Source organism: Rattus rattus, chromosome 5, assembly GCF_011064425.1.
Source record: "Rattus rattus isolate New Zealand chromosome 5, Rrattus_CSIRO_v1, whole genome shotgun sequence".
Taxonomy (NCBI): domain Eukaryota; kingdom Metazoa; phylum Chordata; class Mammalia; order Rodentia; family Muridae; genus Rattus; species Rattus rattus.
In genome coordinates this window covers 154,263,984-154,289,307 of record NC_046158.1, presented here as the reverse complement: position 1 = coordinate 154,289,307, position 25,324 = coordinate 154,263,984, and the positions used below count along the sequence as shown (strand labels likewise).

The 25,324-nt window shown below is 46.4% G+C and overlaps 1 protein-coding gene across 4 annotated transcripts in view; it reads left to right on the top strand.

The window, feature by feature from the left end:
• Pkig (cAMP-dependent protein kinase inhibitor gamma) overlaps positions 1-25,324 on the top strand; it is a 66,646-nt gene that overhangs the window by 21,553 nt on the left and 19,769 nt on the right. The window contains exon 1 of one of the 4 annotated variants that reach the window (XM_032904875.1): positions 22,917-22,950. The exons of the other annotated variants lie outside the window; for them this stretch is intronic. The gene's annotated coding sequence lies outside the window, so the exon portion shown is untranslated. Of the gene's footprint in view, positions 1-22,916; positions 22,951-25,324 lie in introns of those variants that run through there. 4 annotated transcript variants of the gene reach the window in all.

The window sequence follows — 25,324 nt, the reverse complement described above, 5'->3', positions numbered from 1 at the left end:
TGTGTGTGTACCATGCATGGTACACAGGAAAGCCAGAAAGTGTCAGATTCCCAGGAATTGGAGCTCTGGACAGTTGTGAGCCACTATGAGGGTGCTAAGACCCGAACCTGGGTCCTCAACAAGAGCAGCAAGTCCTCTTAACTTGAGCCATCTCTCCAGCCCCAAATTCTTTTTTTCCTGAAGTACCACTTACAGAGTATCTGAGTCTGAGTATGTTAGAGCACGCCTTTGATCCTAACACTAGGAGGCAGAAGCAGAGGGATCACTGTGTTCACGGCCGGCCTAGATCGACCCCAACACCAGGATTTCAATCACTTGTACCCTGGCTTCTCCTCTTAAGGGTAATGCTGGGGTCTGAACTCAGGCCCCTTTGCTTGTGCAACAAGCACTTTGTGGACTGATTCTGCTTGTGAGCCCCAAGAAACCTATTCTTATTCTTGTTTTGAGATATTCTTAGAGTTCACCAGTCTACCGGGAGAGCAGTGTGACCACAGGACATATTTCTTCTATGGGTGTTTAACCATGGCAGCATTGTAGGCTTGTGGGGTTGTAGGCCTGCCTCAGTCCTGCCACAGGGCATGGATGTTGGGGAGGCTGAACACAGGGAGTGTGACCACACTTACCCCATGCTGCCTGTGTGGAAGGTACTGGGCTGTAGGGAAGCACCAAGGCACTGCTCCCGGGGTGGGGAAGCACAGTCTGAGATGTGGGAAAGCCAGGGCTGTCTCAGGGCTCCCTGGGCTTCCTACAAGGCCAGGGTTGTAGGGTAGGGCTCAGACTCTTGGACATCTAGGCCGCCACTGGGCAAAGAGCAGAGAACAGAGTTGGGGACTGCTGGCTGGGGACAGCATCTAGCCTGGGGCTGGGGGCAGGGGGAGCTCTGGCTTGTCCCATGGGGATGATTGTCCTTAGCTTGACAGAGACAGGCTTGGGTGGCAGTTGTGGCTGGGAGCTCAAAGAGGCCTTCTACAGGAGATTAGGCTGTGGCTTTGTAGGTGAAGGCCTTCATGGCTCCCCATGGTGGTGCCTGATGAAAAGGGACAGTCCAGGGTTCTAAACAGTTTATTAGCATGGCATAAAATGGATGTGTAAAACTATACCCTACTTCACAGGGTGTGCCTGAGATTAAATAGCTTTTGCAGGGAAGAATGTCTGGGAAGGGAAGCTCATTGACCAAGCCCTCTGGGCCTCTAGGTACCTCATTAGAATGGAGAACTGTCTTGAGCCTGTGTGACCACAGGACATATTTCTTCTATGTGAGAAACATGGCGCGTGTTCCAAGCCAGGAATCTGGCAGAGAGCTGGGAGTCACCTAAGCCTCAGGTGTGTGCCCACCGAGTCTCCAGTCTTGACCTGCTCTACCTCACCAAACTTCCTGGCATGGTTTTACATCCACACACTATAGTCTCTGGACTGCTTACTGCTTTCTTTTCTGTTCAGTGTTCCTGTCAGTCATTTCCACCTGTTGTTTTGTAGCTAGTAAGTCCTGGAGCCAAAGAGGAAATTGAGGGAGGAGGTCACTCCGCTGAGGTACTCTAACATCTTGGCATATTGTTTGCTGTTGTCTGTTTGTTCTGCTGTTTCCCTCGGTCCATTGTTAACCCTGTAAGGGGCCACACCGCATAGATCTGATGTCTTTGGGATCTGGTATACCTGACCCTAGCACATACTTATAAATGAATGAATGGAGATTGGTAGTATTGTGGTGCCTTTTGTATACACTAGAAGTGGCTTGATACCCATTACCAACAACAAGCAATGTCCATTGAAACTGTTGTAGTTTTCCTAAGAATCTGAGAGTTCCTGGATATGATCTCTGACAAACCTGAAGATAATTGTCAGATTCCATTGAACCCTTGAAAGAAAAATTGTTTGAAAACAAACATTTCCTCTAGATTCCCAAAGGGATACATACTATAGAATACATGGGTAGGGAATCTCTGCAAAGTAGGAACGTGTTTCACTGATGTGGAAGAGTCTCATTAGTGTATTTTGTGTACTCAAGCATAGTAGTTGTCTTGGTGTCGTAGGATTGAATAACTGACATGAATAACTAGCCATAAGGGAAGAAGGCTTCAGCGTTTCAGGAGCTCAGTCCATGCTCACTTGGCCCTTTGCACTTGGGCAGAAGTAGGAGTATGTGGCAGAAGTTAGCTATTCTCAGCACACAGGAAACAGAGGGGAATACAGGAAATGGCCAGGGCAAGATACAGCCTCAAAGTCATGCTCCCATTGACCTACTTCCAACTAGCCCCACCCCTACCTTTCACCAACTCCCAGTAAAGCTATCATGAGAATCCATCAAAGGATTAAACCATTATGAGGTCAGAGTCCTCAAGATCTAATTATCTCTGAAAATGCAAGTGAATGCACACAGACATATACATACACAATTCGAGAGAGTGTGCACAGTGAGTGAACTTCGATCATTACCCAGCCAAGTCTTAATCCAGTCAAATTAAAGAGCAGAATTGACCATCACGTGTTTATCCCTTGAACCCTCTTTTTAGATAATTAGTCAAGGGCAGGGATGAAGCCAGGTGGTAGAGTACTTGCCTGACATGCGCAAAGATCTGGATTTGATTCCTAACACAGAAAAAGTGGGCTATGGCAGGCCACGCCTGCAATCCTAACGTTAGAAATATGAGGCAATCTTCAGGTACCGTAGCAAATTTAAGGCCAGCGTGGACTATATGAGACCCTATCTCGAAACTAAACAAATACCCAAAAAAAATGTCTTATGATCCAGGTACCCCAGCCCTATGAGATCTATACTCCTGGTTTCATGCCTTGCAGAAGCCAAAAGTTTCCCCAGGTTTCTATAGATTTCCTGGATCTGTGGCATATGCTTCTTTAGGGCACCTCAGTCCCTTCTCTTCTGTTCCTTTTTCCCACCCTTTCTTCCTCCCCATCCCCTTCTTTCTCTAATTTTCTTCAGTTTTGGGGGTGAAGCTGCAGGGTAAGGAAGCACTCCAAATGAACCCCGACCCCTTCTCTGATTCTTAGTTTGTCAGCTCTGAGTTGAAACTATCCCCTAATTTTCATCAAGAACAGAGAAGCACTCATTATAAGCATTGAAAGGATTGTTGGCTGGTAACTTTTGAGGACCCTAACTTTCTGCCCTCCTTAAGGCTCCTTGTTCACGTTCTTGTTTATAACCCACAGATTGGCTCTGGAACCCTAGGTTTTCCTCCTGGGTCCAACTTTGAAACCTGCAGCTTTTATTTCTATCATATTTTGCAGAGCTGAATTCAATTGTGCTTAGCCATGAGATCCAGGTATTTGACAGAAGCCTGTTTAGCAGGCAGATATGATTATAAAGAGCTTCTTGTATTTATGTTGTAATACCGTCCTGGACTTTATGAGACCGCCCTAATAAATCTCCTGGGTGATTGTGTTTTTAAGGTAATGCTCTTTGTTACTTTGAGTGTCAGCCCTCACAGTGGATAGGAGCTGTAAATACTTCCAAGACCTTGTTTTTACCTAGAACAAAAGAATTTTTTAACGTGTGTGTGTGTGTGTGTGTGTGTGTGTGTGTGTGTGTGTGTGTAACAGAGAATTATTCTTTCTTCTTCTTCTTCTTCTTCTTCTTCTTCTTCTTCTTCTTCTTCTTCTTCTTCTTCTTCTTCTTCTTCTTCTTTCCTTCTTCTTCTTCTTCTTCTTCTTCTTCTTCTTCTTCTTCTTCTTCTTCTTCTTCTTCTTCTTCTTCTCTTCTTCTCCTCCTCCTCCTCCTCCTCCTCCTCCTCCTCCTCCTCCTCCTCCCTCCTCCTCCTTCTCCTCCTTCTCTTCCTCCTCCTCTTCTTCTTCCTCCTCTTCCTCCTCCTTCTCCTCCTCCTCCTCTCCCTCCTCCCCCTCCTCCTCCTTCTCCTCCTCTGCCGTTTAGCCCTGGCTGGAACTCACTATATAGACCAACATAGCATCAAACCCAGAGACCTGCTTGCTTTTGCCTCCCAAGTGCTATGATTAAAGATGTGTGCCACCACCACTTGGCTAGGAACTGGGTTATGTTTTGAGATCTATTAAGCCAGTTCCTATTACTGTGCCCAAATAGTTTCTCCTCTAAATTTCCTTTAGTTTTAGTCTCTCCATCCTTTCTTTGTTTCTTTTTGTTAGCTAGAGATTGAACCCAGAGCCTTGTTGATGCTGGGCAACTGCTCTGTCCCCAAGTTTCACCTTCACCACCCTCTTGTCCTAAAGAGTAATATCTTATTTTTTTCGTGACTATATCCTTAATATGCACTTTATAAAAATTAAGGTCTTGTGGAAATACATAATTTAATGAATGCTTTATGTAACTAGCTGTCCAGAGAGATCCTCATTTAGCAATTCTTCATATTGTATGTGGATATGTATGTATGTATGTATGTATGTATGTATGTATGTATGTGTGTATGCGGGATGATGTCACAGGTGAGGCAGGTACAAGTTAGAATGAGGCCTGTCATTGGACGAGAAAGAAGGATGGGCAAGAGAAAAGTTTGAAGGAAGGGGAGGAGACGGGAACGGAAGAGGCAGGAGACAGAGAGTAGCAGCAGAGACAATATGGAAGCTGACGTTAAGATTTCATGCTGTACTTTACAGGTTGTTATGAAATTCTTTTTTTTTTCTTTTTTTCGGAGCTGGGGACCGAACCCAGGGCCTTGCGCTTGCTAGGCAAGCACTCTACCACTGAGCTAAATCCCCAACCCCTGCTGTGAAATTCTTAAGGGATGGATATGTACAGGGCTTTGTATGTTTAGGTGGGCAATTATATCTTTCAATCAGATCAAAGATTATTGTGCTGTGTGGTCTTTCATGTAGCGATTTAAGTGTAAGAAAGTGTGTGGCAGCAAGAAACACTGGGCCATCGCGGAATTGGGATGTGTGCTTGTGGCAAGGTATCTAGCAGATATCTTGGGGCACCGCGGTGTAGACCTAGTGGGGATAAAAGATTACTTTTTATTTTTACAACTATATATCTATATCTATATCTAATCTATCTCTATCTATCTATCTATCTATCTATCTATCTATCTATCTATCTATCCATCCATCCATCCATCCATCCATCCATCCATCCATCCATCCATCCTTTTACAGAGGTGAAGGGCTCTGGGGACTGTAACAAATCGTAAACTATGAACTAAAACTGGGAACTTCAAATTGTCTCAGTTAATCTTGACTCTCTGAGATGAGGCCCCTATTACCAGTCAGTAGACTTGAGGTTTATGGATAGCTGGTGACCTGTGTAAACATGTCACCGATGCTTACCTTGAAAACACTGTACCTACTATGCTTTATAAACACTGATAGATGCATCTACTTCGGGTTTTTGTCTGGTTATTTTTGTGTGATAAATTTCCACATTGACACTCACTTGGCCAAGAAGTACACATTGAAAGCTGGGGCTGCAAATGGTAGAGCATTTACCTAGCATGCCTGAGGACCTGGGTCCTGTCCTCTGCGTTATAGTAAGTATAAGCTGGTCATGGGGCCACATACCTTAATCTCAGCATCCTGGAGGAGGCTGAGGCAGGAGGAATGCCACAGATGAGGCTGCACTGTTCTGCACAATCATCTACAGGTTAGCCAGAGCTGTGAAGTAAAATTCTACTTCAAAAAGTAACAAAACTTCAAGGTTTGCTCGAACCTTTTCATTTGTCTTCTAGTGAGTATCATTAGCAAGAGGAAAGGTTTAGGAAACAGGTCAGTCCTTTCGAAGACAAGCTGTGTCCCCTCGCCATACATTGCTTGTCCAGCATCATCCTCATACTTGATGTCTTCCTCACTCATCAGCAGTTTGCTTTTGTGGATGCATTGTGTGACAGCACTGCCAGCCTCTAACATAAATAGCCACCCTGCATATGGACCTAACAACAACTCTCACTTCAGAGTTAGGCAACGCCTAGTTCTAAAAACCAGGCAGCTTTTAGAGGTAGCTAGATTTCCCAGATGGACTCATCAGCCATGCTGTTCGTGAGTTAAAGCTGCAGAAGGCTCTGCCTGCCTTTTGTTGCAGCCCACCTTTCACCTGTATTGCATGCAGCAGTGAGCTCCAGGGGCTTTGACAGTCCTGCACTGACTGCTTCTGCTGTTTGTTTGGTACATATATGTGGTTACGTATTTGTAGATCACTTCTGAAAACCTTTATCCTCCTACACAAACTGTGTCATAAGAAATGTTCTTTGTGTAGGTCTTGAGCTGAGCACGACAGCATTATAGCAACTCAGAACATGCTGATCATCGTCATTCAGATACTGTTGGGATCTTTGGATACTATTAAAGAATGGGTATGGATTGGGATTATGTATTTCAAACTCACAGATAAGTGAATTAAAAGTCACATGCTCTTGAAATGTGATTTCTTTTTATAATCCTTAGAAGCTCAGCAACTCGAGTTAGACATCCTGAGGGCAACACGTGTTGGGGGACCCGGGGGTGGTGTGGGGAGGGAATGTGTTTGTTGAAATTGTCCAGGAGCAAAGCTCGGCTCACTTGAAACACAGAGATTTGTCATCCAAATATGTGCAGATTGCTGACGCTATAAATAGTCTGAACTCAAGTAAACAGCCTCTTCCCCTAGCTGCTGTTTGGCTATTATTCACATGCCAGAGCAGGCTGGGAGCAGAATCTGCACCTCAGTGCTCTGCACCCAAATCCTGCCCCTGTCTGCTGTGGAGACACCAGCTTCTGCGAGGTTTAAGTGACTGGATCAGGTGTTTGCCCATTTACCGGAACACTTAGGGCTTCGCTCTGGCCCCTCCTGTTGTGGGGCTTTGTCACCTTACCACTGTGCTAGACCAGCCCTAGCCAAGATTATTGGCAGGAATTAAAAGCCTTGGACCACATGACTAGACTAAAGCAGATTGAGGAGGCACAGGCAGCATCTTTCAGAGCAGAGACATGCATGGCTGTTTCTCTTGGAACCAACAAGAGTGGTACCAGCTATCAGAACTCTGAGCAGTCTGTACCAACAGCTGGTATATGTGCCAGGTTCTGGCTGCTGGCATTTCCAGAGCCCCTTCAAGACTCATACAGAATGCTGACAGAGCAGCCGAGGACACTCCATGGTTGATTACTCTGTTTCCTTTGTGGTGGGGTCTCCTCTCCATTGTCTCTGCCTGCTCTTGTCTCCCTTCAGCTGTATTCATTCACAGTGGCTGTGAGTCAAATGCCTATGCAGGGGTGCAGCAGATGAAAGGTCTGCTAGAAAGAACACTAGAGATGGGGTCGGGAAATCTGCATTCCTGAGCAAATTATTTACTTTTTTATTCTTCATTTTTCAAATGAAGGTAGTCCTGACTTCCTGACTTCCCTGTTTTCATGGATTTGATGAGAAAATTTCCGTAAAATTACTTTCTGGGTTCTACCAAAGTAGCAGAATGTGAAGGGAAGGTGTGATGATATCAGACTGGGTCCTTGGGGGATTGCTGTGACAATTAGAACTAAGAATGCAGTGGCAAAGTGGCAGGAACAGCAGTGGTTACATTACATCCTTAGGTGACTGAGGATTTTAACCATGAAGTTACATGGGCTGCATAGATGATGGCCTTAACAAAAGGCCCTGCTGAAAGCTGATTCTAGTAACTGATAGTACAAGATAAACATTTAAAGTACAGGTAAGATATCACTGAATGAATGGGCAAGTTTTGTTGTTGTTGTTGTTCTTGTTCTTGTTGTTGTTGTTGTTGTTGTTGAGATTGGGTCTCATTGTGTTATGAGATTGACTCGCCTAGAACTTGTGTAGACCAAACTGGCTTTGAGCTCACAAAGATTCCCCTACCTGTCTCCAAAGTGCTCAGATTAAACCTTTGTGCTACCATGCCTGGCCAAGCCCAGTTTAAGAAACAAAATAAACTGAGTCCAGAAAGGCCTCATTCTCCTGTGCCCCTGTCACTCTGAGGTAACCATTTATGTTACTATCACCTGCCTTTTAATTTTATTTTATACAGTTATACAGTCTTGTATAGTGTAGGCTGGACCCAAACTCACTGTGTAGCTAAAGTCTGACTTAAATTTCTGATCCTCCCTCCTCTACCGAAATGCTTGGATTGCAACTATGTTCCACCATGGCCTGTTTGTTTGTTTATGATGCCTGGATCAAAGCCAGGGCTTCACAGCAGCTAGACAAGCCCTCTACCATTGAACTACCTCACCCCAAATAACCCCCACAAACAACAAAACCCAGTTTTTTATGTTTAGTTTCATGCATGCAATAATTAACAGCCCTTATTATTATCAAAGATCTCCACTTAGCTTCCATATTCACTTTTCTAGTCAGAGCTAAACAAGACTATATATGTCTGTATTACTCTTTAACAAAGAAGTTTCTCTATATAACTCAGCTTGTCCTTGAACTCAGCAAGCATCTGCCTCACCTTCCAAAGTGTGGGGATTTCAGACCTGGGCAAGATTCAGTGGCTGTCACTGTGCTCTCTCCTTTCTTCTTAACTTGAAGGTTGTCTTCCTCCACCTCTTGAAACCGCTCAGAATTTTTAAGGATTCTTTCCTATCTTCTTTTTTGCCTTTTCTTTTCTGGGATTCCTAATTAGTGACGCATTGGACTTCCAGGATTGCTCTAGACTCAACGTCCCTTTTGCCTTGTGTCTCCCTCTCCATTGTCCTTTCCTCTGTGTGTGGGTTGTGTGTGGGGTATCAGTGTGTGTGTGTGTGTGTGAGGGGGGTGTTTCCAGCCAGAGCTGTTTGAGGCTCTTGGAATGGATATATCAGATGTTTTGGCCTTTCCACTGTGGTAGGAGAACACAGCAGGTACGTGCTAAGAGGAATGAGCTAAGAGCATGGAGCTAATGTGTCTCCAAACAAGGCCTCCTCAAGAAAGTGACATTTAATGTGGGATCTGATTAATCAGAACCAGAGGGCGGGGCAATCAGAGTGGCAGCGGTAAGACTCAAGGTCGTCAAACCGCCTCCTGTTAAACTTGTAGGTTGTACAGCTTCAGGAGAACCTTCTGCCTTCTGGGAGGACATTCCCATACGGCTAGTAAACTGCCTGCTTTCCAACTGTGAGGAGCTAGGTTCACATCCCCAGAAGTCATGTAAAAAGCCAGGGGTGGTGGCTTGTGTCCTACTAGCCACAGTGAGAAGATTGATCCCTGGGAAGTCAAGGGCTAGCATGGCTTATGGGCTGAGTTCAAGTAAAAATACTGAAGGTGTCTTTGTGACTCTTGTAGGGTTGACTATATGGCTTCTCATATGATTCACGTTTCTGATTTCAAACCTGATTTTGAGATCTGTACACTAGGAGGCTCTCTGGTTATGTCTGCATGCTAGGCAGACAGATAGTTTTCTTGTCTTTCCCCCTGTTCTTCTGTAGATTACCATTTTCACATAAGCAGTTATTATTGGACAGCTAATGGCAAGAAGCTCTCCTTGCAGTTGTAAATCTCAGCATGTTTCTCTGTTATCTAGAAAAAGCATAGCCTTGTAGCTTTGTGGCACAATGAAGAAGTAAATGTCACATCTGCAGCCTGCCTTTGACAGGGCACAGGCTGTACAAGGGGCACGTTTTTCTTTTTTTAAAAGTAAGCATACACAACTGGATATAGTTGAGCATGCCATTAATCTCAGCACTGTCAGCTGATCTCTGTGAATTTAAGGCCAGCCTGGTCTCCACAGTGAATTCCAGAACAGCCAGAGCTAGAAAAAACAAACAAAACAGCATGCAGTTTGCATCAGCTCTGTGCATCAAGAAAGTGAATAGGGATAGCCAGAATCTGTTCATGCATACATTCCTGTTTAGAGATAGCTGTGGCCAGCTGTGGTGGCACATGCCTACAATGGTAACATTTGGGAGCCCAAGGCAGGAGGATTGCCACAAGTTCCAGGCCAGTCTGGGCTACAGAGTGAGAACCAGTCTAAAAACATTAGGAGAAACAGCAACACCACCCCCAACACAAACACACACACACACACACACACACACACACACACACACACACACACACACACAAGAAATACCAGTGTATTGCTAACTGAACAGATGGCCCAGTTGGCCTGTGTAAGTGGAGAGAACAGCCCTTCTGCCTCCTTCACAGGAGTTCTGTTGGGATTGGTGAGCTGATGTAGACAGACACATAGACTGTCACCTGCATATAATAAACATCCAACAAATGTTTGTGTTTATGGATTTTCTTATGCTACTTGGTGTCTCATGATCCATACAAAATATCACTTAGAAACAGATCTTCCCCTTAAAACTTTAGCAAAGGAGTAATGCTCACCTGGAAATGAAGGCCACTCACAGGAGAAAAGGCTAAGGTAGCACTGAGGGTGTTGAAAGGGCAGACCAAGCCCTTGCAGGCCAGTGTAAAGGGCAGCTTTCTCATGCAGGACTCTGTGAGCCCCTGAGTTCTGCACTTGCTTTCCTCCCCTCCATCCTCACATGGGGTTGATACTGCTGAATGAGGAGAGGCCTTCCACAGGCAGTAGCATGAGGGTTGAGAGCATCAGGGCTGTCTGGCCCTGCCTGGCCCTGGAGATCCCTGAGACAGAGCACAGCCTTTGCTGCTTCCTTCCTGGGCTTTTGAGAAGCTCATCCCCCCCCCCACTGCCATGCCCGTCCTACATGAGAACCCCTGTCTGACCATCTGATCTACATTCGGATTACACGAAATGACATGTGTATGGGGCTTGGCTGTGTGTGCTCCTGGTTTACATGTGTCTCTCCTGTTGTCAGCTGTGAGACAGCATGAGTGTGCCATGCCTGTAGGTTGGTGGTGTTAGCATTCTGTCTTCATGCACTCTGCCACAGAACTAAGGCAAGAGTCAGGGCAACGTGCTGAAGCAACTGATGTGCAGTAAATGAGCTCCTATTATTTTTGTTCCAAGCTAGAGGGTGGTGACAGTAAAGTGAACTTTCTTATGAATGCAACCTTATTTCCTGATGCCCCTTGTGCTTGTGGGATAAAGACACAGCTAAGCAGTGGGCCAGTCTCCAGCCCCTCCAGGCAGGGTTGCCCGAGAGCAGCTCTCAGAGGGCCTTTGTGCAGGACTCAGCCTGACATTCTGGAGAAGTTCGGTGCCATTCTTCCGATTCTTCTTACTCAGCTTGGTCACCCTGTCACTCCACTGTCTTTACTGAATCATCACGAGGGTAGAGAACCATGAAAGAAAGTCTGACTTAGAAAATCATGTCTTTCCTATTAAGACATTGGGCTTTGTTGTAGTTGGTTGGTTTTTGTTGTTTTGACAAATATTTTTGTACTTATAGTATGTGTCAGTCACTTAATCCTCACAAGAACCTAGAAGGGCTTGGGGAGATGCCTCAGTAAGTACAATGACCATCACCCTGGCATGAGGACCTGGCACCCACGTAGAAGTGAGGTATGGCTGCATGCATCTGTCACCCCAATGTGGGGTGGAGACAGGAGCCCTAGAGTTCCTTGGCAATTCAGCCTAGTCAAATCAGTGAGCTCCAGGTTCAGTGAGAGACTCTACCTCAAAAAATAATGTGGAAGGGTTGAAGAGAACGCTCGGTGGTTAGAGCTCTTGCTGCTGTTACAGAAAACCTGGTTTAGGTTCTCAGCACCCTCACTGTGGCTCACAGCCAGCCGTAACTCCAGTTCCAGGGCATCCAATGTCCTCATCTGACCTATCCATGTAGGCACCAGATACACACATAGAACACATATATGCATATAGGCAAAGCACTTATATACATGAAATAAAATAAATAAATCTAAAAAGAAATAAAGTAGAAAGTGATTGAGGAAGTCATCCAGCATATATCCCTGGTCTCCATATATATGTGTACACATGTATACACATACCTACACAAACATGAATTCATATACAGCACACACAAAGACTCTATTGGGGGAAGTTGTGATCGAACCCTTCACTGGGCAGCCAAGGCACAGACAGATTGCCCTAGGTAATCCACAGTAGGAGGAAGGCAGGGCTTGCAGGACGTCACACCTCTCCTGTGCTCTCAAGCTGGTGGATTTTATTCCACCACAGTTCACCAACTTGTCCAAAGCCTTCTGGTTGGCAAATTGCAACACCCCCCACCCCTCACAAGAAGAGCCTGTTTGCTTGAGTCCTGATAAACATCAGTTTTCTGAGAACTTATTAAAATTCCTATTAAGTTACAAAGGCACAGCTTCCCCCATCTACCATAAAGAGCTGTGACCGACAGCGTTCCAGCCCTAACTTTCCATCTCTGTGAAAGTAGCATATACACAGGTCTGCTGTGCCCCTTTGGGGAGAGGCAGGTAAAAACTACCTGGTATTTTGGCCACAAAGCCTGGAAGCCCACCCTCTGACCTGGTAAGTGCTTCTGTTATCAGCTGGGTGGGATGTGTTTTAAAAATAGCATTGGTACATGTGTGATGTTCACTGACTTAGGAGTTAAGAGCCTCAGTTTCTAGTTCTGGCCCTTTTGTTTTCAAGCTGTGTAACTTTAACCCAATCACATAATGTCTGTTTCATTTTCTTTTTGAGGAAAGAGAGTAATAATAATAATTCTTCTAGGGGTGTTGTGAGAATCAAAATAGATGATATCCCACAATGAGAACTAGTGTCTGTCCGTGAGCTAGCATACTTGGTCTGTACTGACTGCTGTCTGTCCCCTTGTAAGTGTCAGTTTTCCATAATCCTAAATTAAAGCCACTAGCATCTCATTTTAAGTTAGGAAAACTGAGAGATGGAGACTGGGGTCTGAGGAGTTGGGGCGTGTCATGTAGGACCCAGATTCTGCCTCTGACTCTTCACGGTGCTTACAGACCCTGCCTAGGTCTCCTTGATGCTCACAGGCAAGAGCAAGAGGTTAGCCATTTTCCTTGGTGGACACATTGCACATGCAACATTCTTCTTCTGTAGCCTAACCATGCTGGGTCTGTCCCTAAGGACAGTTAAATTCTCTTACTTGTTTATCTTATCTGGTAGTTTTGTTGTCGTGTTTCATGCCCTCTGGGACTCCTTCGCTGAATTCTTTTGGGCTTTCTCACAGAGAAATGTTTTAGTTCCACTATAAAGGGGTCCCTGGGAGCCCAGAAGGCCAGGCATCTTGGGCCAGGGTTTCATCCTGCTCAGGCATGTGGTTGTTAGCCTGGAGTAAAAAAACTCCAAGATGTATTTGATAATAAGTTCTGTACACACTAGCTTCCAGTGGGGTTTCAGACAGGGAAGACATCCATGTTATCATTTTACTGATGAAATCAAAGACCAGTGACTTGAATGAGGCAGGGCTGAGCCCTGAAGCCAGTTCTCCAGGCAACAGACCAGTGCTGTGACCAGCCTTTTCTGTGTGTATTCATAGGAGCATTAGGACACACACACACCGTGCCCAGCACACTCCTAGGAGGCTAGAGAAACGAAACACCCGGGAGGACTGGGCAGAGGGGCAGAGATGGGGACACAGAGAGGGCTTCTGCCTGATTAGCACATTCCACCCCAAAGAAGTGAATGGGAGCACAGCAGCATGCAGGCTGCCAGTCTTCCCAGTGACTAAGAAGTAGAGAGATTTACGCTGGGAGTCCTGGCCACTGACCGGCCACATAGGAAGCTTTTTGTCACCGAGGCCGCAGCATTGAAAATTGAAGGAAGGATGTTTGGCGAATGTGACGGGCCTGGGATGCAGTTACAGCCCTCTGGCTCATTGTCCAAAGGAAATGGATCTCTCCTGTGCACAGAGAGGTGGAAACTGAGCAAGTGGGTTGAGTGGTTGACATCATCAGGCCGAGAATTGGATTACAACAAATGGGGACTTACTTGGCCAGAGACTGGGAAACACCCACTAAAACCTCGAAGTGCTTTTCATTTAGGAGAAACAGGGAGAGAGAAAGGGCAGGAGCGAGCTGTCTGCCCCACCTGCCCTGCCCTTCTGAGCCCTGGCTTCTTGTTCTACCTACCTATCCTTCTGACCTGGGACCTCTGTGCTTGGAGACCTGGCTCCTGTGAGTACAACCGGGCTGCCTTGCCTTCCATCACCCCGGCCTGCTGCCCACAAAGGGTCTTTTTCTGTATTACGGTGCATGGACGATTGCTTCTGACATTGCAGCCTTCCCTGCAGCTGTCCAAGGCCCCAGAGGGCGAGCCTCATTCTCACAGGCAGGCTCCATCCCCACTGGAGACTTTCTCCTCATAGCTGCAACAGTCTCTACAGCCTTCAGAGCATCCTCTTGCCCACATACAGGCTAAAAGGCCAAGTCTAATCTTAGAAATTGCTGTCTGTAAAATTTTATTAGTTTTCTGATTACAAATACTTTTTAAAATTCCAATGAAAAAAGTTTTGCAAATTCTAGAAAGACTTGTCTCACATATATAAAATTGGTATATTAAAACTCCTAATCTCCCTGCCTCTGCCTCTCGAGTACTGACTGGTAAGATGTTAAATGCCAGTTTGCTTAGGTTGTGAAGCTATCTCCCATATACTGTAGCAGTTGTGTGGAGAACTGTGGTGGGCTGTGAAGGAGTGATCTTTAGCCTTGGCTTTGTGGCTTTTTCCTTGCTTCCTTTTAAAGCTTTGTTTGTCTAGAAAGTAAACAGGCATGTAAGCCGTTAGGTTTTCTTTCTCTTGGAGCCTGTTTTTAGGACTTCCAACAGGTTAGCCACTCTGCATGCAGGGGTGGTGGGGGCTTCGCCCTAGGTCCCTTGCTGGGTCTCAGCTGAGGCCCTCACATTTGGTTTAGAGTTGGTTTATGGCAGGCTGCGGCCCATCTCCCCAAGTAGCAGGTTGAATATACTTAACGTATTTTAAATTGTGTATGTATTATATTGTTTATGTGTATAAATGTTTTGCCTGCATGTATATGCTAGAGATCTACCTGTATCTTTCATGCCTGGTACCTTCAGAGGCAGAACTGGGCACAGGATCCCCTGAAACATGAGCTGCAAATAGGTTTAAGCCAAGCAGGTTAAATATATTTGAGAAGTTATAGCTAAGAGGGAAATATTCCAGCCCTGGAAGGCAAAAGGCAGGGATCAAATAGGTGTGGCCCAGGTATGACACTTGCCACTATATATATGGCTTCACTGATTTCTGTCTCCAGCACCACCAAAAAGTAAAGCCACTGTATAGTAAAGAGCCACCCAAGGAAAGCATTTCATACACTTGGACCTGAGTTTTCTTGCTGTACCTAAATGAGGGAACAAAACCAGATGAGCCTATGTGTACTTCTTTTCTTTGAGGCTGACCATTATAGTGTTTGGAGCAAAGTACCCTAGGTTTTTAGTATTCCAAAATGGCTAAAACTAGCCACATGGGAAAATCAAGAGGACAGTGGGCAAGAGGCATGGCTCAGTGGATAAAGTGCTTGCTTGTATAAGGACAAGGGCCTCAATTCAGGTGCCTAGCGTTGATGAAATGTTGGTGAGTGCATTCATAGTGCCAGAGTTGGGGGCACGGAGACAGACTCACCCCAAGAGCTCACCAACTAGCAGCTTAACCAACCCACTTAACTCCAGGTTTAATGAAAGGCCCTGCATTAAAGAAGGTAGAGTGTGACACAGGCAGGTCCTTGAGGCTGGCTTCTGGCTTACATACTCATGGACATAGAGATACAGGCAGGCACAAGTGAATTTCCCTCCTACACATGAACATACATACAAAACACACACACACACACACACACACACCCCAGGCAGTATTAAGTTACTTGTGAATTTTTATGGTTTTCTACAGATTTGATGTGCCTGAAAGAGGAAAATAGTTGGTGTCTACAAACATTTAGGAGGGGCTTAGACAAAATGACTGTTAGTTAACACCCTTTCAGTGCTCAACCCTTTACCATAGTAGATGGTTACTGTGACTCCCCTGCCTATCTTCACAGGAGGTAAATATTTCCATATTCTTCTGAACTCCTTTCTTAAGTCGATCGAGCTCCATGTACATAATTATTGGGTAACTTTAATTCCTGTGTCTCCAGTGGCCTGTCCCTGTGATCTACAATCTGTAGAAAGCTAGGCACATAGACGAAAGAGACAATTCTGCTTTTATTTAAATTAGTTCTTACTAGTGCAACTGTGTACTCATGCCTGTATGACTCTGAGCCCCACGTACCCTTAGAGGCCAGAGGGCATTGATAGGATCCCCTGGGACCATGGTTAAAGATGTTTGTATGAGCTACCTGATGTGGGCACTGGTAATCAAATCTGGACCTCTGGAAGAGGGGTCAGTGCTCTTAACTGCTGAGCCATCTCTCAGCCTCAACAATTCCACTTGAACTTAAAAGCTACCATTCTAGTTTTTAGTTTGTCAAGAAAGATGAGCGAAAGAAGGAGAAAATCATTGCTGTCCTTGCCTATGTGCCCTTTCTTTTAACCTAGGGTCCTGGCCACCACTGCTGTAGAGAAAGGATGTCCACAGCCAGGATGGAAACAATAGCAAAAGTCAGCTGTTGTTCCAGGTCTCCTTAATTCTTTGTCTTTAAGGCCATCAGGGACCCTAATCCTCAGGAGGATGTATTGTTTGGAAACTCTTTGAAATAAGGTCAGGGTTAGAGGGAGAGTTCTCAGAGTCCGTTGGCCTATCTTAAAGCGGCAGACTTTCCCAGTGGCTGTGCCATCTATAGTGACCTTGTAGCTACCCGTAGCAAGGACAGTGGGAAACTTGGACTTTCTTCTGTGCCTCACCCCCAGCCTGGTCCCAAGCACTGGGGACTCTGGGTAGAGGCCATCCCCTTTTCTAAGGTGGTAGTGAACCATGCTTCTCTGAAAGGATGGGGCTTGGGCTGCTGGGTCCCTGCATGGAAACTGGAGTGGAAAGAGTTGGCATGTCTTTTTCATGTGCAAGGTGAGGGCGGCTTGAGTTTCTTGTTTGTGCATCCATAGTGTGATTACAAGGCTTTTTTGACCTGTGCCATCCTGGGGGTGAGTTTTTTCTTGGGAATAGAGGTAGGCTGTGGAAGGAACTTCTGTGCTGAGCTCCTGTGTGGGTTTCCTAACTTCCTCAAATGTGCGTTGGACATCTCAGCTCTGCTGATCCCTTTTATTGTGAGAGATTTCCCCCTCTTACACAGAAAGAGGCACAAAGATGGTGGGTTGCCCTAGTTCTCCCATGTGGCAAGTGATGGGAAATAGGCCCACTGTTCTTCTGTCCACGTCACCCCTTGGGCAGTGTCCCTCTCTACTTGAGGAGGGGTATTGTATAAAAGTCAGAAGGCAGTGATGTTTTGGTCTAAATCTATGACTTAGGCTACATGCTTCATTTTCTTACCACTCCCCACCCAGTCTACCCTCTGGTCTGCTGCCTGGCTCCTGGCCCTTGACCACTGTGGGCCTCTGTGATCCCTGATAGTCTGCCTATGCTTTCAATCCAGAGTTTGGTGAGAAGATGAGAAAGACACCACTTCCCTCCCTCTTAACTCAGATGCTCTAGGCAGCTCTTCATTCCTCCTTCAGAGCCTGTCTGCTTCTGGGATCACCCTCAGGTCAGTCCACAGGGCAGGCTGTGGGGTGGATGAAATACAGTAAATTACCACCTGTACACTACTACCAGACTCCAGAGGCACTGGGCATAGCAAGGTACACCTGTAGTCCTAGCACTCGAGAAGCTAAAGCAGGAGGATGGGCGTGAATTTCAGGCTATCCTGAACCTCAAGCCTATATAGAGTGAGTGCTAGGCCAACCTGGACTGTGAGACACTGTCCCCCAAACAAGCAGACAAACAGCAAAATAAAAACAAAACACAAGGCCAACAGGGTGACTCAGTGGGTAAAAGAGCTTGCTGCACAAGCCTGACCATCTGAGTTCAATTCTCAGAATGAGTATGGAAGGCTGACCTCCACATACACGACGCCATGGCAGAGGTGGGCTTGCATGCACTTGCACACACCGCCATCACCACCACCAAGATGATGACAAAACAACACAATAAACCCAAGCTGCATGTCTGCACTGCTGCTTTACCACACCAGGGAGCATGCTCTACACTGCTGCTTTACCACACCAGGGAGCATGCTCTACACTGCTGCTTTACCACACCAGGGAACATGCTCTAACTGCTGCTTTACCACACCAGGGAGCATGCTCTACACTGCTGCTTTACCACACCAGGGAGCATGCTCTACACTGCTGCTTTACCACACCAGGGAGCATGCTCTACACTGCTGCTTTACCACACCAGGGAGCATGCTCTACACTGCTGCTTTACCACACCAGGGAGCATGCTCTACACTGCTGCTTTACCACACCAGGGAGAGTGTTGGTGTGTGCACAGACTCTGTGTCTGCACTCGCTGTGTATGTTAGGACCCCAGGAATGCTTCTTGCTCTACAAACCAGGCTTCAGGGCTGCTTTCTGTCACTTAGACACCAAATGTTCTACTTCAAGTTAGCCATCAGCATGGAGACCAAAAAAAGCGGTGCTACTCTCCTGGGGGAGCAGAAGGCCCTGGCCTGGCAGCTGCAGGAAGAGACTGTTGCCCGCTGCAGTCTTTAGAAGCGAGCACACCCAGTCTACTTAGCTGAATAACAGGCACCAGAAGTGGTTCCTACACAGACAGAGGCGGGAACTCTTGGGAACAGTTATTACTCATGGCCCACAGCTGTGCTCACCACCTCCCGGAAATGCTTCAGCACTGGCCTGGCTTCCTCTAAAAGGCATGGTTTCTCTGAGAGCTGCACTCAGCTGTGAAGTGCAGATTAGAACTTACCACTCTATGAAGCCAGCATTCCCAGTGTAAGAGAAGCTTTGTTTATGCTCGAAGAAACCACTGCTTCCATTTCGCTCTTTAGGACAGGATAAGGACCTTCAGAGCCCCCAGAAAGAAGTATCTGGTGGTCAATGCACACTTACGTCCCAGGGCTCTAGGTCAGCTCTGTGTACTTCATAGATGGCCTCTGTCATCCAGTAAGTGTGTGCCGAGGGCTCTCCTACTGCGTGGAGTTGGAATCCACTGGCCAAGACTGAAGGCTTAGACTCAATTCAAATGTAGATGAAATGAACTTACTCTTATTGCCAGCAGAAGGATGGCAGTCTTAGAGCCAAACGGTGCTAAAGGAAGGGTTCCTGACAGTGGCATCGCAGTTATCCCATGCTCTATGGAATCCACAGCTGGCAAGAAAATTGCTTTATGGCCCTCGGTTGTTCTCAGCTCCTTTAGACAGCTATAAGAGACATTTTATCATTTTATCTGGTCCCACAGCAATGGTGGGTTTACAGAAGCCAGAGCAAGCAGTTAGTTAGCTCACATCAGTAACCCCATTTCTCAGGGCCCTAGAATCTCTCATGCATTTCAGGACAAAGGTCAATGGCTATTTAAGGGGTACCTGGTACCAGAATTCCTTAGCTACATAGGAGAGTCATGTATAAATTATCATAGAAACTAGAGCACCCAGGGAAACTAGGAAGAAGTGTCATTAATGACAGGGACAGAGTGGTTTCTTCCTGGGCAAGCAGTTACACAGTGCCCTCAGGTTAGGGCTGCCATCGCGGTCCCACAATTGTTGTGTCCTACCTCCCATCCCTCGTGGTTTTGACAGGCTGTCTCAAACGCACTAGATAGCTGAGGCTGGCCTTTCCTAATCTTCTTGCCTCTTCCTCTTTCGTGCTATAAATTAAAGGTATATGATACCAGGCCCTGCTCAAAATTCCACATGATTCCTGGGTTGTTTTTTTGTTTGTTTGTTTGTATCGTTTGTTTTAACCAAAGCATTGATGTTTAAACTAAGTTCATGCCAGGCAAACACTCTATAATGGGGCTACCTCCCAAGTCCTGTGATTCAGGGGTGGCAGCAGGGGGGTGAGCAGTTACTGTGCCATGTGCCAAGTGGCACAAGAGAGCTGTGTGGAGAGGCTGTGGGTCCCTCAGTCAGTGGAGCCAGCAGAGGCTCTGAGACTCGCTCGTTCTCTTAGCAGATGCTTGCCCCTCCAGCTCCTGTGCTTACAGCTTTGCAGTGCTGTGCTGGAAGCAACTGGAAGCTGTGGCCACAGCCAAGGCACTTGTTCCTTCACCTTCCGGTCTCCTGTGCTTCAGAGAGTGGAGGAAACCTTCCTCAAAGTGCAGTGGCCCCTCTGGGGGTGGCCCCAGATTGAGAACTGTGACTATAGGGATGGTGACTTGGAGTCTAAAGTCATCAGTGATGTTCTGTTGGCTTGTTTCTATAGTGTTTCTTGTGATGCTCCCTCCCTCCGTTACAGTCCATGCTCTGGACTGCAGTCTACAGGCACCTCTGCCATCTGAGCCGGTAGGGGCTGCACCTCCATCGGTCTGGACCCCTAGACAAAACAGTGGGTGTGAGGCCTCCTGCATGGTGGTGTGCTAGGAATATGAAGAGGGATATTATGACCTTTTAATTTTTATTTTAATTTATTTGTTTTGAGACAGAGTCTCACTATGTAGCCCTGACTTGGCCAGAACTTAATGTGTAGACTAGGCTGTTCTCAAACTCAGATAGATCTGCTTACCTCTGCCTTCCTAGTGCTGGACTCAAAGTATGCTCACTATGCCTGGCCCTGGCCTAGATCTTTTTTAAAAAAGCTTCTTTAAAATGTATAGTCACCAGCCAAGATGGTGGCCAACCATACAGTTACTGAAAAATTTTGAATTGTGACCTAGAAAGTGTATGGATGATAGCATCGTAGCCCCCTCCCTGTCTCTGTCTTTCTCTCACACAACATTGATGCACACACAGGGACACACAGGAAATGTACACACAGGGACACATAAAAACAACAAAACAAAGGAGCTGGAGAGATGGCTCAGTGGTTAAGAGCACAACTGCTCTTTCAGAGGTCCTGAGTTCAAATCCCAGTAACCACATGGTGGTTCACAACCATCAGTAATGGTATCTGTTGCCCTCTTCTGGTGCATCTGAAGACAGCTACAGTGTACTTATATATAGTAAATAAATAAATCTTTAAAAAAAAAAAAAAAGCACTGACTGCTCTTCCTGAGGTCCTGAGTTCAAATACCAGCAACTACATGGTGGCTCACAACGATTTGTAATAGGGTCTGATGCCCTCTTCTGGTGCGTCTGAAGACAGCTACAGTGTGCTTATATATAATAAATAAATAATTCTTTAAAAAACAAAACAAAAAAGATATCAAACTAAATGTATAATAATGTAACAGAACAAGAAGTTAAAAATAAACACCACCCCCCCAGGACAAAAAGCTTTCTCAGGATTAAAGAAATAAAAGGAAGCCAGGCTTGGCGTGATACACACCTTTAATCCTATCATTCCTACAGCAGAGGCAGGTGGAACTCTGTTTTGGAGGCAGGCCTGGTGCAGATAGTGATTTCCAGGGGTATGTAGAGAGACCCTATCTCAACTAAGTAAATGACTAGAAAAAAATAAATATAAACATAAATATTACTAACTTAGAGTAAAACATATATATACACATACATATATATATATGCATACACACACCACACACATAACACATTATGTGTGTGTGTGTGTGTGTGTGTGTGGGTGTGTGTGTGGGTGCGTGTGTGTGTGCGTGCCCATGGGGGTCAGATCCCTTGGAGCCAGAGTTATAGACACACAGGCATTTGTGAACTATGCCATGTGTACTCCAGCATCTGAACACAACTAGTGAGCCAGCCTCCCAGGAATAAGATTTTTAATTGTACACAGTCTGGTAAAGGAGTAAACGTTCTGTTACAAAATCCCCTGTTTCAACAAAACAAACCTGTTGTCCTGTGTACTCGGAGAGGCTCCAGAGAGTGGTGGCAAGCCTAAAGGCAGAAAATTGGCAGCACTGAAGCCAGTACACCTTCCGTTCACGTTGGTAACATTGTCGTGTTGTCAGCCAGTATTCATTCATCACGTGTACTGGCAAGGTGATGGCTGGGTGGATGATGGAAAAGAGGAAGAAAGTGCAGCAGGGCCTGGAGATGTGGGCCTACATGGTCGCTGCCATGAAGCGTACAGGGCATTGGTTAAGTACAGCAAGAGGCAAAGCAAAATATGCTTTTAGGAAATGTAGAGATGGAGGTATTCTGCTGTTTTATTGAAATCTTTATTCTCAATTAAACAAACGCTAGGAGCACAGAGGCCCTCCAGGGAGCTGATGGGCTGGGCGCCTGTTGTGAGTGCTCGGCTTCTTGTACTTTATTGTAGCGTTGCCTCTGCGCTCTCCTTCTGACTCACTGCCTCAGAAGTGGTCGGTCACATGTGCCCTCTCTGGGCTTCTGCTCTCACAGCTGTGGAAGCCAAGGCATCTGCTGGGTGCAGCCCCAGTGAGCAGAGATGCCGTGGTTTGAAGTTGCCAGTTCCTAGCAGTCAGCCACTCCCAGGGCTGGATGGCATGGGCTGGGGGTTGGGAGGTGTTCTGATTTAGGCTTTATGTATTTTTCAGGCAGGACCTCACTTTGTAGCCCTGGCTGACCTAGGGTCATTGAAATCTGCATGCCAACACAAAGGATTCCTGCTAGTCAGCAGCCTGTCTGACAAACCAAAACAGGAAAATGCGAAGACCTGTTTTGATTCCTCCCCTCCCCAAACAACCTGCAAACAAATGCAGCTTACTGTCCCATATGCATGTGTGGGGTCATATACCTGTTGCCTCAGCTCTGAGGGGGAAGATTGTGGGGCTAGTTGGTACTACCTAGGAAGACTGTCCCCACACAAAAGCGGAAGTAATATATGCAATTTCACAATATTCTTGTAAGAAACAAAGCATAAATATCTTTCCATGTGAGTATTATACTTTGAAATGGCTGTGTAGTATCTTGGCATACTGATCCCCAAGAACTTAATCCATTCCCCATATAGACAGTCATTTTCACACAGTACCTTCTCCTCGCTTGAGTGTGTCCATGGAATCAATTCCTGACGTCGGGTCAGTCTACGTGAAGGCTGTGCTCAGGGCTTGGTGGTCAGTTTACAGCCAGAGTGTGTCGGACTCGCTCGCTAACCTTGGTGGTGAGTTTACAGCCCAGAGTGTATCGGACTCCCTCGCTAACCTTGGTTTATCTCCTCTGGTTCCTTAGATTTCTACACTGGTTAATCAGGACTGAGAGTCTGAAGAAAGGCAAGCAGGAAGACGGAATTAAACTAGGTGGGGAGCTGTGAGGTTCGCACCTCTGTACACCACATCACAAGTTTGCCTACACACGTTTTTCCTTTTTTATTTTCCTGCTTGAAGGAAAGAAAGCTAATAGGTTCTAAATGAAGTTTGAGAAGAATTATAGTCGCCTGAAGAAAAGGCAGGGTGGCTCCTAGCAGCGCTTACATAATACTATGGTGCCGTGCCACAGGCATGAGGCCCATCCACGCAGTTTCTTCCTAGCATTGGAGAGACAGCTTCCTCCCTTCCTTCCTTCATTCTTTTCTTCCCTCCTTCCTTCCGGTGCCTTAGCAGGCATCTTCAGCCATGTGCCCAAACAGAGGGAGTCATAGCTGATCAGCAAGGCTGGGTGTGACTCCATTCTTTCTGCATGTATCTATTATAAAGAGAGTTTACAACAACCAGGGTACGTTATGGGAATTGTCATTTTAAGACTGGTTACTAAAAGTAAACCCTAGTCCAAAGAAATGGGCCCAGCCCTGCAACCCTAGTCCAAAGAAATGGGCCCAGCCCCGAAGTCCTGTTAGGAGGGATGGGGCAGGCACCTTCCGTTTGGAGACAAACTCTGCACCTGGTGTAAGTGGGCCGCCGAGGTCAGTGCTCATAGTTTTAGTGATAGCCGGGTGTTCTGGCATACTGGGAGAGGTGTAGCAGTGCATAATCTAAAAGAGACAGCATGATTGTTGGTTTGTTCCCATCCTACCCCACCCCCCACCCCCAAACCTTACTGTTTTACCCTGGCTGGCCTCTGCCTCCCAATGGTGGGAGGAAAGGTGTACATCACCATACCTTTTCACCTAAAGCACACAAATCTAAAACTCCTGTGACTCACAGCCAATTGTCAAGTTGGGAGTGTGGAGTTCACAGACATCTACCCACTCAGGAAGGTGTCCTTGCAAAGGGAGTAAGAAACAAAAGCCACCTACGCCCAGTTGAACCATTTCTACCAGGTCTTAGCCACAACTAGAATGGTCAGAAAGGATTTGGGAACCTGGCTCATCTCTTCTGGACTGTTGTGCTTTTGTTGCTCAGTCAGGGATGTGTGAGGAAGACAGTCTTGTAAAAATATCTTTTATCTCAGTCTGTGAGCAAGTGTGAGGTGGATACTGGATACCACAGCAGAAATAGCAGAGTAGTCCTCGCCCTCATGAAACTTAAGGGTCTGGTCACTAGATGAGTGACTGCTATCTGCACCGAGTGCAGAAGCAGGTGAGGGGGCCTGGAGTGGAGTGTGACAAACAGGCTATAGGCCTCCGGCCTTCTGGAGCAGCACTGGGAAGGCCCAGAGGCTGGAGAGGGAGGCAGGGGTGTGCATGGGCCTGTGTCGTGTAGAGCATGGGCCAGGGCTGGAGTTTGCAAATGGCTCCTGTTACTTCTAAGCAAAGAGTCACCGAGTGATATTCCAGGAGCCATGTGAGTTAGACTTAGAAAGGTGACTTTTCTGGAAACTGGGCCACATTAATTTTCTTACCCTCTCCATCTGCTATCACAGCCTTTCCTCAGGGCCTGTGCTCCTCCTGCCTGTGGACCCTGCTGAGGAATGGTGACAGAGTCTGGGAGAGATGATCTCCTTGGAGAGAATGAGGAGGCGGTGGGCAGAGAGAGTCACTCAGTGGAAAGCAGAGTCCAAGTAGCCCTGCACAAGGCCCTCATCCCTGAGAGCACAGCTGCTCGTCTGTCCATTGGAGGATGGTGGGCTCTCCCTCTCTCCTCTCTCTTTCCTCTGCGGACGTGCCCAGTTAGGGCTTTGACAGGAATCCCTCTGCCTGTTTGTCATGTAAGGTACTGCTGAAATCCTCACAAGGATATTAGGGTTTCAGTAGCTGCCAGCAACCCATGTTAAGGGCCTCCCTCCAATGATGTCCCCTTTAGAGAGGAGCAAACAAATGGCTGACTAAAGACTAGGTATGTGCTTGGCCATGGCTAACAGAAGGATTTTAGAACTAGCAAGCCTTGTGGTAAACACTCATCCTTTACTGTGTACCCATGGTTGTTCTGGAACTCACTCTGTAGACCAGGCTGGCCTTAGACTCAGAGATCCGCTTGCCTCTGCCTCCTGAGTGCTGGAATCAAAGGTGTTTATTATTTTATATGTATTTTATATGTATGAGTTTTTATCTGAATGTACCACATGTACCTGTGTATTTATCTGTGTACCACATGCATGCCTACTGCCTGTACTACTACTGGTGGTCAGCAGAGGGTATTGGATCCTTTAGAACTAGAGTTACAGATGGTTGTGAGTCACTGTGTGGGTACTGGGAACCAAGCCCAGGTCCTCTGCAAGAATAAGTGCTCTAGACTACTGAGCCCTGGCCTTGAACTCCTGAGCCTTTGCCTCCCTGGTACTGTCACACCTGGTTTC